Genomic DNA, 15,575 nt, shown 5'->3' with positions numbered 1-15,575 from the left:
ATGAAATGTAGACCTATTGTTTATTTTTTTTTCCTTTTCGTCCGTGGTTGCGTGGTTGGAAAAGTGAGATTTTTACCTTGTTGGTTTGACTGCACCATGCCAAAGTCTGAAATTCCATTTTGGGAATGTGTAAGCTTGGGCATGGATGAATATTACTTATTTTGGATTTCTTAAGCAGGTAACCAACCACAGTACCTTGAAGTTGTTGAGACGACTTTTCCTACCTTTTTTTGTCTCAGATGGCCCATGTAGTTATTCTGTCACATATGACTTGGCACTGGAAGGTTATTTGCATAATTTGACCAATTATATTTTTACAGTAGTTCCATAGACAATATGAATAGTGGTAGCCCCCATCCAGCAGCAACAGTTAGTCCCCAGGGTGGTATGATATTTTTATTCAATCCGTCCAACTAAAACCTAAATCTCTTGAAGTACCTAAGCCAAATTTAACAGCAGAGTTTACTATTCAAAATGTCCTTTTCAATCCCATTCATAGATGGCAAGCTGCTGCTGCTTTAAAAAGTTCAGAAAGCTGTTGTAGTCAGAGTGAACACCCAGCAAACATCCCACAAAATCAATGAGCAGTTGCTTAGAGGGGGAAAACAATTTCATCATATTTTTGCAGTGACAAAATGCAACAAACGATACTAAATTTAAAACAGAACAAAGCCTCTACCACTTAACCCTGCCCGTACTATAGATTAAGCAGGCCCAAAAATCAAGCGAATATGACTAGCCCCAAACTACAAATTACCTGCATACAATACGGAAATGGCAACCCCAAAGAAACAGCAAGAAGTAAAAATCATACACATACCTTTCTCTAACACTCAAGCTCTATACATTTCTTCTCCACTTTAGAAAGTTGTATCTTCTGCTGATTGCCACACAGGGTAAAGGAACTTGTACCAGAACTTTAAACTCAGTACTACACAGCTCTCAAAACACCACAAAGTCGGACTTACAAGTAGCAAACTCAAATTGTACCTAACCAATACACAACAGATACTAATACATCATCTGGCAGGTCAGACACTGTTGATACAAAGTAACCTGATACATTGAAGGTGGCAGAAGCCAGTGCAAAAACAGATGACGATTATACACCTAAGCTTAAAGACCTATCAATCAACCCAAACCCAACCAAACCAAGCAGATATTGGGGGGATGCCCCAACCACACAAAACAGGGTCAACCTACAGTATCAAGTTCAAGCACTAGGAGGCCCAAAATCAAACCTGACCACCAGGACACCAGCAACAACCCACGTAACAAATAGCAACACGATGGCACCTTGCGTTCCGGAGATACAGCGCACGCGCAGTGCCCGCACAAAAGGTAACCTGGAATGTCAAGTTCAAGCACCAAGGGCGCCAAAATCAAAATTGAGAATTATTCAGCCACCGCCAACACATGTGCCAAATATCATTGCGCCCGCACCAACTGTTCAGAAGATATAACTCCGGAAATACCCCTCCCGGACACAAAATTCGACCTGCCGGGTCAAGTTCAAACGCGACAAGGCCCAAAGTCAATCCTAGGCAACAGGCAACAACCCCCCACCCATGCACCAAAAATCGTCGCAGTCGCGCGTATCGTTCCAGACACACAGCGCCAAAAGTGCCCCCAAAACACCAAAAATGCCACCTGCAATGTCAAGTTCAAGCGCCAGGAGGCCCAAAATCAAACCTGAGTGTCAAGCCACCACCCCCAACCCGCATACCAAAAATCGTCGTGCTCGCACCATCCGTTCTCGAGATACAGCACCCTAAATCCCCAGCTTCCAAATTTTCCCACGCCCGTGAAAACCATACCTGCATACATGCAGGTAAATACGACACAATTCTGGTACTCTTCAAGCTCCAACTGTCTTGAACGTGTTTTAGTCGTTTTGTCGTACTATTTGTACCGTTGTCACCATGTCCATTCGGTCAGCCGCTAAGGCGAAACCGGTGCAAAATAGAAAGCCAGAAAAAATCTTCGAAGAACATGTCAAAAACAGCCTCAGCCTGGAGAGTACAATTCTGGACTTCCCATCTCCAGAACGTTGTCTACTGATAACCCGTATCCCTCCCCAAAAGGTACAACAGCGGATTACTGCCTCACATTCCGCGCATAGTTACCGACCCGGTCGCGGCGTAGTCTCCATAGCAGGCTCTCTGAGGCCTTTTATGGCTCATGATACACTTTTGCTGGCCATTTCTTTTTGTAAGGGGCCAGTAATCAGCTACGGCCGACAACCAGCGACCCATTACAAAAAGAAATGGCCAGCAAAAGTGTATTATGTCTATTATGAGCCAGAAAAGGCCCCAGAGAGCCTGATATGGAGGCTAGCCGCGGCGAGCCCGCGATGACAGGTGGGTACCGATAACACCATTATTACACACATTATGGACGTCTTATCGACTAAAGGCGAGATTGGATTAGGCAGGCAATCTCTCCCTGCATGACAAATCCCCAATACCGATGTGCTTATGTAAGATCCTCGGGAAGACCTGCCTTGGCTGCCGAACAGATTCTCTGCCGGGCCTGGCTAAAAGTCTGATTTTCCAGGCAGACTTTTTTTAGACATTTGTTGGGTCAGTTCTGTAGCTCCAATCTTCGTCCCCGTCGACTAGCAGTGGGGACAGTTGTACCCTTAGTCTAGATTGGAACAGATGTCAGAAAAGTAATGAAAAAGATTACAAAGGCAGAAAAAAATGACGGTATGGGGATGGACAGCGGTTTTCGTTTCATCTTCGTGTGCCCTACAATAGAACCGATGTTAAATTGGGCTTCGAGTCGACTCCCCAAGCAGAGGTTGAGTCGCGAAGATATAGTAGTAGTCGGGAAATTTACCGGTCCACTCCTCCTACGTACGACTACATTTGTACTACTATATCTTCGCGACTCAACCTCTGCTTGGGGAGCACTTCGAGTCAGCAGGTCACTGTCCCGATCCGCGATGATGAAAAGGGGAAGCTTATAAAAGAGGTAAAAAAAACCAAACAGTTACATACGGATCGGGAGATACGTTATGTGCCAACTAATCGCAAACGATGACCAAAGAATGGTGACGCGACAAAAAAACGGACCGCGCTTTGGGCTCGTTCTCATTTAAATGTCGAAAATGCTGTCGCCTGTCTTTAAGACATGATATAGAGCAAATCGCAGGCAACATCACTGTTTTTTAAATTTTTCCACAACCCCTGTAATGTTTTACAAAAGATGCACCACAACATTCGTATTGGTTGATGTCTTGTAAGAAATTATAGCCACGAGTAGGATTCCAACCCCTAAAAAACGGCTGTCGCCTGAGAAGACACAGAGAGTTCAAACAGTAGACAAAAATGTAGTAATGCAGTTCCCAGACTGAATGTTTGACAGGTGAAGACAGGTAGCCGGGCCCTCTGACTAATCACGTCAGGTCGCTCCCTTCACTGATTTTCGAGTCTTTGTAGCGTGATTTATGCCTGTCGCCAAATTCTGTAACAAACGTTACCACCTCTAGTTAGACGGTTGCGGCATTTTTGTTAGCCACGTATAAAATAAGAAATGACCATTTTTGTGACGCTGTACAGTTTTTCTGGCTTTCTAAAGAAACAAGGAAGGGTTGTTGACTGTCATTTGTATCCCACCTTGCTTAACAAAATGTTGTACAGAAATGACTGTAACAAACGTTACCATTGTTCGATGCTGTCTAACCTTTCTACTTGACCTGGTGTAAAAAAGCTACCCACTTTTTAAATGTCCCTAGGGACATCCACTTATACCTAAATGATGTAGTCAATAACGTAAGTCCTTTCGAAGAAAACAGGGTAAAGTCTACTGTTGTAACAAACGTTACCGGTAACGTTTGTTACCTGCCCTGTAATGCATTACCAATGGGACCGAAAATAATAAGTTGCCATTTTTGGCTATGGTTAAAAGAGGAATTTTCCTAAACAACCAGGTAGTTTTCACCGAAAATAAAGCCGATTTATTTTTCGACCAAAAAAAGGCCATTTTGGACATTTCAATGAGAACGAGTGATTGATCTTTTACAGATTGTAAAACAAATATTACTCCTGACGTCATTTGAATTTCCGACTTCCGGAGCGTCAGCGCAGTGCATCAGCCATCTGATGAAGATACTTAAGACGAGATCGACTGAAAATTCAAAGCGAGTGTTTCCCTAGTGCTGGATCAAAGCTTAAAACTGAATAACTGTATATAACTGTAAAAATGTTGCTGTTTGTCACATTTTTCTCCCCTATACGAGAAAGGGAAACATCATTATTCTGAGAGTTTTCTCTTACTACCTCTCTCTCTCTCTCTCTTTCTCTCTCTTCATCTCTAGTCTCTCTCTCTTTCTCTCTCTCTCTTTCTCTCTCTTCATCTCTAGTCTCTCTCTCTCTGTCTCTTTCTCTCTTTTTCTCTCTCTCATGCATTGATGCGGTTTTATGCATTGGTTTTATATTTGGTGAGTTAGAAGGAAGGAATAAAGAAAAATTGCAAAGCAAATTAGAAGTACAAGTTACAAGTTCAGTCTCTACAACTGGATTTAAAAAACGGAGATTCACTTCCGACGTTTTGAATGACACTAGATTGAACTGGCAGAAACAATTCAATACGTCAATACGGCATGTGAAACCTAAGCAAAGGTGAACACTAGCATAAACCAATTCAGAGTCTAATTTACATAATTTATTAGGAAATGCTACAATAGCTTTCTATGCAAAGATACGACTTTCATACTTCAAACAAGAAACAATCCAATAACATATTGTGTTGATGGTGTTATTTTGGTAGAGAAGATGATCATCTGATAATTCATGCTAAGGAGGACCTTGTTTGCATATTATAACTTGGCAAAGGTAAGAGGTCGTTGAACTCAGGTAGTAAGATGCATTCTATGCCTCACGTCAGACGGAAATAACACAGATATTTTAATGGCTGCTAACGTTACGTGGCCTAGAAAACAGATATATGACAACAATATAGCGGTAATTAGAAAATTCTTTCTGCGGGCCCCGAAAGCTTCTGATATAAAGCTCCATAATAACAACAGTTATTGAAACCCAACCCAACCTATCTAGATATAGTCAACACAAGTATTAGACCAGTAGTCTCTTTTTATGATAATATTTATCACTGCTAATTGTTACATGCATATCCCCTACCTTGTTTCTGCCATGTACATGCAATTAGCCTACGGGCATGAACTTGCAATAAAACTTTCATTGAAAATACCACCGACGTCAGAGGGGAGCTTCTGTATGTTTAACATTAATGACTGAAAGAAACGTTGCCATTGTTCCAGATTAAATGCAAATGTAATATCAGCATCTAGTTTGCATAATTAATGAGAAAATTTAATGAACCAGCTCCGTTCTATTATAGGACTATTTGAGCCTGTGACATATGTAACCAAGAAATAGAAGAACATTGATAATTGACATTTATGCAAATGAGATCAAATTTTCATAATTGATGAGAAAATGCTACAATTCCATAGTAGGGGTGTGTACTTGTACAGTCCGGTTTTCTTGTTGGACCGGTTCGGAAAAACCGGACCTGAAAACTTCAGTAGACCAGATGTTGGACCGATTAGAGAATGAACATATTATAGCGGTGCTACTGCGGCAGGCGTGCACGCGTTTTGGAGCTTATTGGTCCAAGGAAATAGCAAGAACGAAGTAGAGAAAAGCTGATAGTCAGTTATCAAGATTTAAAACTTTGTTTAACTTGATAGATGCAGTTAGCATCGTTTACTCCATAAAACAGATTTGTAGCGAAATGGACCATTGTTTTATGGAGTATTGCCCATTCACGAGCTAAGTTTTTACAAACAATTCGGTACAGGTTCAGGTCAGGACCTGGACCTGATCCTCTGGACCTGGACCTGAATTTTCTTTACTGGTACCCACCCCTATTCCATAGAGGTGAATGGCGGGAATTTTATACTTGCAGCATTTAGAAGTTACCGGAAGGAGAACTTTGTTTAATATAGTTGATGAATATAGGGACCTCATTTGCATAAGAAATCAGATCATGCTGCAGCAGAGAATGATCACCTAATACAATTTTTTGTTGATAAGGAGAATATTTGCACATCATCATTGCCGAGAAACATTAATAATATATCATTAATAACAGGTTAAATAAACAATTTGGCGAGTGTATGTGGTCGTGTAACTCTAGTTTGGTATTATCTTGTGAAAATCCCATGTTTTGGAGAGAAGGGGGAGCCGATTTTCGAGTTTTCGTTTCACTTTGGTGCGCCCTGTAACAAACCTAAAGCTTAGTATCGCGAGTGATCATGGGATACTCGGACTCACCCTCCCCGGTCGGTGGGGAAAAGGATGTCCAAGATTATGAAAGGTGTCATCATCATCATCATCGGTCGACGTGATCAAATGTAGACATGTTCGCACATGTCTACACACGACGGGGTTATACCGCCCCTTACGGGGTGACATACCCTTTCGTAGGCTAATTACAAGACGGGGATGCGCCAGGTCTCCCGTCCGGGTGAATGATGTAATTCACCATGTGGCTGATACGAGACAGAGGTCCCAAAACAGTGACATATGGATGTATGAATATATGTTTAGGTTAAAATAAAAATATTCTGTTTATTTTTGAGGCTTGGGAATCTGGACGACGCTCTAGCGCTATGGCACTGCACATTTAAATTCGTTGAGACACGCTTTCATTGGTTGACAGCTAATTATTGCAACAATTTTCAATCATCGTTGTTACCTTTGCCAGAATGGCTAAGGTTATGTTTTGGGCGTGTTTGTGTGTGTGTCTGTGTGTGTGTCTGTGTGTCAACAGCATAACTCGAGAAGCCTTGGATGGATCCTGATGATATTTAGTAGGTGGCGTGGGTAGGGGTCAGAAAAACGAAGGTCAAGTTCGATAATGGGCCCCCTAGCGGCTTGCTAAGGTACTGCAGCGGAAACTCAATTTTTAATATCTCGTGTTCTGGACATGCTGTGGTCATGATTTTTAAGTGGTAGATAGTCCTCGAGGCAGAGAGTAAGTGCTGTGAGTTTGGGCCTAGCGGCTTTTTTGGAACTGCAGCCGCCGGTTTCCTTTCAAACTTTGGACGAGAATAACTCTACAACGTGTTGACGGATCGTCATGATTTTTGGTATGTAGATAGAATGAGTGATGACTTACAGAATGATATACTAATTATGCAAATCAACATCTAATTTGCATAATTAATGAGGAAAATTTATAAATCCACTGCATTCCATGATAGGACTGGGAAGGAGAGAAATCTCGATAGATATCAATTATGCAAATGATGACCGCACGTGCATAATTAATGAGAAAATATGAACATGTTGACGGATCATCATGTTTTTTGGTATGTAGTTAGCGTAAGTGAAGACCTACATAATGAGATACCAATTATGCAAATCAACAGCTAGCTTGCATAATTAATGAGGATATTTTATAAATTCACTACATTCCATGATAGGACTTTACAACTTGTCACATAAGTAGCTGAGAAAGCGAGAAATGTCAATACATATTTATCATGCAAATGATGATTTCATTTGCATGATGAATGAGAAAATATGAACGTGTTGACGGATCGTCATGATTTTTGGCATGTAGATAGCCTAAATGAAGACTTATATAATGTGATACTTATTCTGCAAATTAACAGCTAATTTGCATAATTGATTAGGAAAAGTTCATAAATCCACTGCATTCCATTATAGTACTTTCATCAAAGTTGTCACATATGTAACTGAGAAAGAGGGAAGAGAGTAAGAGGTGTATTTGAAGACTTTGAAAGAGAATAAGTCAAGAATGGATCAAAGGATCATCATCATTTTTGGTATGCTGATAGCTTAAGTAATGCTTGATACCATTTGATATCAATTAATTGTAACTTGGGATCTCATTTGCATAATCAATGCCGAAATTTTATAAACCAACTCCAAGCATATAATTATAAAGAAAATGAAATGAGTAACGCATTTGTCTATAGACATCATTCTACATAACAAACCTGGTTTATTTGACAAAGGTATGTGTTCGTGGAACTCTAAATGCTGATACTTTTCCCATGCCCTTATTGTGGGATGTACTCTGCGCCTCACGTCAGACGGACATAACACAATACTATGGCTAATCATCTTCCGATGACGGACACCAAAAGCTTCCGGTATGAAGGTTCATAACTAGAACAGTTATTAAACCTTTATGTAAAGATCAGCCGTTGAATACCATAGAAATCAGGGCGAGCTTCATACACAAAGGTTGTCATCAACAACATTTTTTCTCGCTAAGATACCGCATGTCAGACCCTGAATAAATCAGCTGTCTCGAGCTCTAGTCGGTACTTGCCATATTGAGTGTGCTGCTGCCTTACGGTCCGTCCAGCCAACTAGATAGGAGAACACTTTTCCTCACTAAGCGGCGCGTCTCCGTGCTATCACTATGGAAGACGAAACCGACGGCCCGTCAGAAGAAGTGGATGATGTCAACCGTGTTCTCTCCCTCGGCTCAACATTTCGCGACCTCCAGACGACCTTACTCATCATCAGTCTGGTACTGTCGGTAGGGTGCGGACTGCTTGTCATTTTCTTGGTTTGGGAAAAACATTATTTGCAAAAGCCGAGCCATTTCCTTCGCTGCAACCTTGCAGTTGACGACATCATCTTCACAAGTTGCTTGATTCCCATCCGCATCTACGCGCTTTTCCGGCAGGATGTCAGTGGGGAACATCTGTGGTGCTCGGGTATGGCGCTGGTAGCACCCACATGCATAGTATCCATGTCTGGCACGTACCTCCTGATGGCGGTAGATCTGTACTACTTTGTGTGTGATCCCTTACGCTACCATGACAAAGTCACCACAAAACGCGTGGCTGTGGGCATCGTGGTGATCAGGGCCTTCTCCTTGTTCTTCGGACTAGCGCCCGTGGCTTTCGGCGGACTGCCCGAATACGGCCTGGTTTGTGAGTATGACTCTGTGAACAGTGTCTCCCTGTCTGCCATTATCAGGAACATTGGCCTCCTGGTAACTTTACTTGTAATTCTCTCCATCTCAATGCTCTACTACCAAGTGTTCAAGGTAGCCAGGAGACAACAGGAAAGGGACGAAAACCGCGACCTGTGGGTCTTCCAGACCAAGGCATTCAAGCTAATAGCGCCGCATACCATTATATTGACTGTATCCATAGCCACTACAGTTGTCCAGATCGCCATGGCACGAGCTGTGATCAGTGAAGAACAAATGTCACAATATGGCCTGACTATTGCCGACCACGTGTCCATCCTCCTGTTCCTGACGGTATCATCCGTGGCCAACCCCATCATCTACAGCTTACGGCTCCCAGACTTCCGTCGAGCCATTAAGAAGCTGTGTGGATTGCCAACCAACACCCCACCTGCGGTACCGGCACGGCGGCATGGGGACATAGAGGTGGCCGCCATCACCGGTTCTGCGCAAGGCGCTCCGGCAGCAGAAGTGACGCCAGATCCAACCCCTGCTGAAGCCCTCAAGCCGACGGTGGAGGACGGAACTCCCGACGCACAGAAGCAGACGACAACACAGGCAGACATGAACCCAGGACTGGCGCCCTGTACACAACACCGTGGCTACAGGACCGCTACACAGCGACCATTCCAGCTAACAGTGCGGGCAGACGTACATGCTGAACCAACACCACTTTCCGGAGAGGACATCACGGAAACACTTCCCGGACAGCTGTACATGGAGGCAGCATCACCAGACGTCCCTACATCAGCTATGGACACAGAGGCCGACAAGGCAACAGAAGGACACACTCTGGACCAGTTCGCTTCACAGCACCCACCTGCGCGTCCGAAGTTGGCATGGCAGGAAGGAACAAACGACTGATACAACGGTAAACCCTGAAGACACCGAAAGAAGGACTTGCAGTCATTCGCCGTCTTAGATCAGTGAAATGCAAGGAGAACTGTAGAATCAAGAAACGCCCAAGAACTTTGCACGTGCACAACGCACTTCGAATTTGAATCTGGAATCAGAAAACTGAGCACTTCGGACCGTGTAGCCCATCATCTTCCATCCACAAGGCAGAGGTAGGCTTGTTTGTATCAATCTTTAAAACTATCCATTTACTTAGCATCCACACTGTAAGCAACATTTTAATTAGCCATATGGAAGACATTGCCGTTCTTATTTCATTTTACAATTTTCCGGGCATAACAAACTTTGCCGGTAACTTTTGCTACCAGAGTACGCGTTAGCCTTTTTTTTCGAAAAGATAGTCTTTTTCTGTCTCGGGTCCATAAGCACATAGGCATGTGCAAAGGACAAGACCCTAAAACTTTTAATTTTGTTTAATATCTTCACTATTACTATAGCTTCCACTGCGCAGTCCCCTGCTATTGTGAGTTATATGTAATGGTGCCCAGGTTCGCATCGTTGACTCGCGTAGCTCGCTGTAAATTGCCATGCTGTATGCTATTCTCACTAAGTTTGTCATGCCGTTCTAGTGGATACTGTGCGGTGTATTGTAGTACATGTAGTGAACTTAAATGTTTTTAGAAACCCATGTATCACTTTCCAGTTTTGACCAGATTGATTTTTATACCAAACAGTACTAACACGTGGCTTTTTTTCTACTAAGCCATAGTATTGCCCTAGTTGGGTTCGTCGGCAGCTATTGTTGACTTTACTGAATCTCTGCGCCTGTGGAAACTTCTGTAGCATCTTCTGAAGCGTGTTGATCTATGTACAAGTAAGATGTAGAGGGTTTTGGGGGTGTTGCTAGGAAACGAATGATAGGTGGGAACACACACACACGCGCGCGCACACACACACACACACACACACACACACACATATACACACGCACATACACACCGCACACACACACACACACACGCATACACACCGCACACACACACACACACACACACACACACACGCACATACACACCGCACACACACACACACGCATACACACCGCGCGCTCACACACACGCACACATACACACACAGACACACGCGCAGACATACACATACACGCTCACAGACACACAAACACACACACAAACTCACACACACAGACACACATACACACAGATACACACAGATACACACAGACACACACAGATACACACAGACACACAAACATACACACTCAAACACAAACACACACATACATACATACACAAACACGCACAAACATACACACATATACGCAATCAGAAATACATGTACACGCACATACATACGCTCACATACACGTAAACACACGCATATATACACTAACACATACATAAAGGAGCACACACACACACATGTATATATACATCCATACACACATCCATACACAAACGTACACAAACACACAACACAATCATGCACATACACAAGTTCGCTCTCGCTCTCTCTCACAGACACAGGCTCAAACTCTCATGTTTGTACACTGTGACGCACGAACAAACACACAGACACATTCACCGATACAAACGCACACGCACACGCGCACATTTACCCTGACATACGAACCGACACCCTCGTAGGTGCCACACGCACACGCGCTCGCACGCACACACACACAAACTCTCTCTCGTACCTGAAACTTACAGAAACCGATTGAGATGTGTAAAAGGTGCGTATTGTGCGTACGACTGCGAATGAAAACATATGAACCTAATACGAACTTGATATGCACGCTAGTGTGACTACACCCAAACACAAACACAGGCACACATATGCCAATACACACGCAGGCACAAATGCTCATAAACCATACCTATACACACGCACACAAACACACTAGAACACATTCACGCGCGCACATACACACACACATGCACACACACATTCACACACACACACACACACACATGCACACACACATGCACACACACACAAACACACACACACACACGTACACACACACATACACACACACACGCACGCACACACATACACATACGCGCACACACACAAACACACACACACTTCACGAACTCGACAGAGGTTCCCTTCCATCCTTTACTTCCCAGCAAATCTCCTTCATTCTCTACATGTCACTTGTACAAGTAGATTGACAAGCTTGTGTGTTTCTACAGAAATTCCCCAACTGCAGAATTTCAGCAAAGCTAACTTTTATAGTTGCTGCTGAACCAAATGGTCGATACTATGGCTTAGTTCAGAAAAAGCGGCGTGTTTGATCACTCATATATTACATAAAGAGTTCCTGGTAAAATAACAATAACAACGACAAGAGTACTGTAGACACAAAATGTTGTGGATGACACCTCATGATAAAACTATGATAGAACATCTCGTATCAGTAAACTTAGCAGTACTTTTCTATCCTGCATTGATATAATTAGTATTGTTATACAAATACTTCTTATACTGTGATTGCGGTTGGTATATTGTGATTATCGATTATATTTGTAATGTCACGGTTCTGATTAGAATATATGGATATTATTCTACTATGCAACGGCTCTCTGTGCTAATTGTTTGTTTAACCGTTATACATTTAGATGAATAAGCGAACTAACAATTACACATTGTGTACATGTGCGTGCGTGAGTCTGTCCGTGTGTTCGTACATGGCTGAAGGTTTTGATGTCTTCTTAGAGATTTTTCGGACTTTTGTCGGGGCTTTTTTTTGGGTCAGGTTTTGTTTTTGTTCGCTATCCGCGCTGTCCAGCGTTGAATACCGTTTACCTTTCCATTCGGGTCATGGGACAAATCTCCAAGCAGATGCGGGGGGCGTTCTGGTGGTTTCACGCTTCAGCCTGCTTATCTGTATTTATCAGTACGTCTCTGGGCGCGTCTTCCATTGAAAAAAAAGTAGGTACAGGAACTGTTTTCTACTTCTGCTCTCTTTTTCGATTTATATCCACACTATATCCACACTAAGGACTGCGGATTTGGTGTGGCACTGCAGAGCTGAAAAAAGGCTATTTTATCCAAAAAATGCTGTCGTCACGGACAGGATTCGAACCTGTGCGGGCAGAGCCCATTGGATTTCGAGTCCAACGCCTTAACCACTCGGCCACCGTGACTACACAGATAGCCGTTTGTTAGATTGATTTGCCTCCGACCAAGGACGTTATCTGATAGAATGTCCTTGCTCCGACCAGTGCAATATTGGGCGGTTTCACGTAGCCTCCATAGCTGGCTCTCTGGGGCCTTTTTTTTGGCTGAAAGGAGCGCGATTTTTTTTGTCCAGCGACGCACTGGCAGGGCACAGCAAATATTTTAGTATTTTACACGAGTGGAACCTAGCCTCCATAGCAGGCTCTCTGGTGCCTTTTTTTTCCATAATACACTTTTCCTGGCTTTTTGTACCGTGTCGCTGGTTGCCAGTGTTCTATCCTGTTATGGTACTACTAGTAATTAAACATCATATCTACTAGATATGTACAGCTATGTACAATGTCTCTTGAATGCAGGCAGAGTCCCGCGAGGCCCCATGGTACCTTTTGTCGGTATGGGCTTTCGTAGTTTTTAGGCCGCGCCCCGGACCGATTCTCACGGCCGGACCGAATCTCATAGAACACCGGCCGTCGCTGATCGATGACAATCGGCGACTCAGCACAAAAAAGAAATGGCCAGCAAAGGTGTATTATGAGCCAAACAACGGCCTTAGAGAGCCTGCCATGGAGGCTATGTAGGTTCCGCGCGTGTAAAAAATTAAAATGTGTACTCCTTTCAGGTCCTACCATGATAAGATATGTAGAACATGCACTCCGTTCGGTCTCATTCAATCATTGATGTATTACTGATTACTCCGAGTGCCGAGCCCAAAAAATAAACGGCTGCATGGACGCGTGTTTTTAGCGGCGATATATTCAATTTCAGCCAGCCAAACAGTAACTGATCTCAAATGTTGGTGAAGGTTTGCTTGTAACTGAAGAAATCAGGTCGGAGGTACTACACAGTCCTAGATTCTGAGTGGTGCTGTTGTACCAAGGAAGTCTTTTTTTAACCTCCTTGGTTGTACAGTGCCTCTTGTGGGGAGTGGCTAACTGTAGTTTGTAATTGCTTTAAAAAGTATGGTATTTAGTAATTGGCATTTTTCTTTCATGATTTAATAGCGTAAATGTGCCCAATATAGAATGAATAGTATGGGGACATTTCCCATAGTTTCATTATAAATGCGCTCAATTATGTATTTTACGGCGGATATTACGGATAAAAAACGAAGCTAATGTGGCAAACATTAGACTGATTCTGACTATCGATCATAATCAATAGTCCAACCAATGATAGCATGGTCATTTTCAAATCGACCAATCAGAGAATCGCTAGCTCCATGTCCGTCAAATATTTGCATTACTTTGTTTTTTATATTTTGCATCTCTACATTTGACAGAGCTGTTAATGAGCGAATTAACAGGAGAGAAGTGACAGAAAAAAAACAGAATATAGTGTATAATGAATGTCAGAGCGAGAAGCGACTGTATACAGTGTATAATAAACGCCGGAACGAACTACTTTCCGGATGGTACCCAGGCTATTGGGCGCCCGTGACGCATGTAGAACATTGAATGAATGAAAGACCTTTTTTGTACATTCATGCCTCGACGGGCTAGGTACAGGTCACTGACATTAGCCTGGGTACCATCCGATTTGTAGCGGGGCTCCCTACATTCACTACTCTAAAAAATTATATTTTTAAAAAATATTTTTTAGGGTAGCGCGTGTAGCGAGCCTCGGTAGAAATCGGATGGTACCCAGGCTAGTAGAACATGGCCATGTTTTGCACAAGTTTTACCGCATGTAGAACATCAGTCCTAGCCTGAGTACCATCCTCCGTAGTGAGCGCTGGCTCACTACTTTCCTTTGCTAACCACTGTGGTTAGCAAGCGTAAGTAGGGAGACAGCGGTCACTACGGAGGATGGTACTCAGGCTACATCAGTCTAGCCTGGTATCCAGCCGTAATATAGCTCCCGAGTCTCTTCTCTCCTCTTCGCAAAAGAGAGACTTGGGAGCTATATTACGGCTGGATACTAGTACCAGGCTAACATCAGTCCGGGCGGCCAGCGGGGATCCCTCCTCCCCGGGAGACCGTGTCGCCAGGGGCGGGGCCGGGGCGGGGCCCTGCGCGTGCCCGCCACACATCTGGTCAACAAACCGCTCAGCACAGGCGATGAGGCGGTAAGTGACCCCCTGGGGACGAGATGAGACGACGGAAAGGAGCTTCCGTGTAAGCTGGAGATATCGTCGGCGTGTGTCGTAGTCTACAGTCCACCTGACGCTAACAAAAGCTAGTGTCTCTACCAGACTCTCGCTTGGTCGTTTAGGGGACTTTGGGGCATGGCCAAGGTCGCAAACTGTACCAGTATGCCCCTTGGCCATCTAACTCCTCTGGCGTGTTTTCTGTCTTATTTGACCAATTTCTACTATGTTTTCCAGCGATCTGTGGAGCCTGGTAGAGGTTATAAAAAGCATGTATTAGCCAAATAAGAAAGAAACAGAATTATGGAAACGCCTGTCAGGTACTTTTGAAATTTCTTTTGAGGGCAACATCGCAAGAACGAAAGTCCCAGACTGGTCTAGACATCGACAGTAACCAAACAAAAGACATCGGAAAGCTCCAAGCTTTGTTCTTCCGGCT

At 43.5% G+C, this 15,575-nt stretch overlaps 1 non-coding gene across 1 annotated transcript; it reads right to left on the bottom strand.

The window, feature by feature from the left end:
* Positions 1-12,934: 12,934 nt before the first annotated feature.
* On the bottom strand, positions 12,935-13,016 carry Trnas-cga. Its single transcript has one exon. It is a non-coding gene; the product is annotated as a tRNA-Ser (tRNA).
* Between the last annotated feature and the right edge of the window lie 2,559 nt (positions 13,017-15,575).

The sequence above is a fragment of the Branchiostoma floridae genome, chromosome 4 (assembly GCF_000003815.2).
Source record: "Branchiostoma floridae strain S238N-H82 chromosome 4, Bfl_VNyyK, whole genome shotgun sequence".
NCBI classification, from domain to species: Eukaryota; Metazoa; Chordata; class Leptocardii; order Amphioxiformes; family Branchiostomatidae; genus Branchiostoma; species Branchiostoma floridae.
This window is presented reverse-complemented; position numbering and strand designations above follow the sequence as displayed.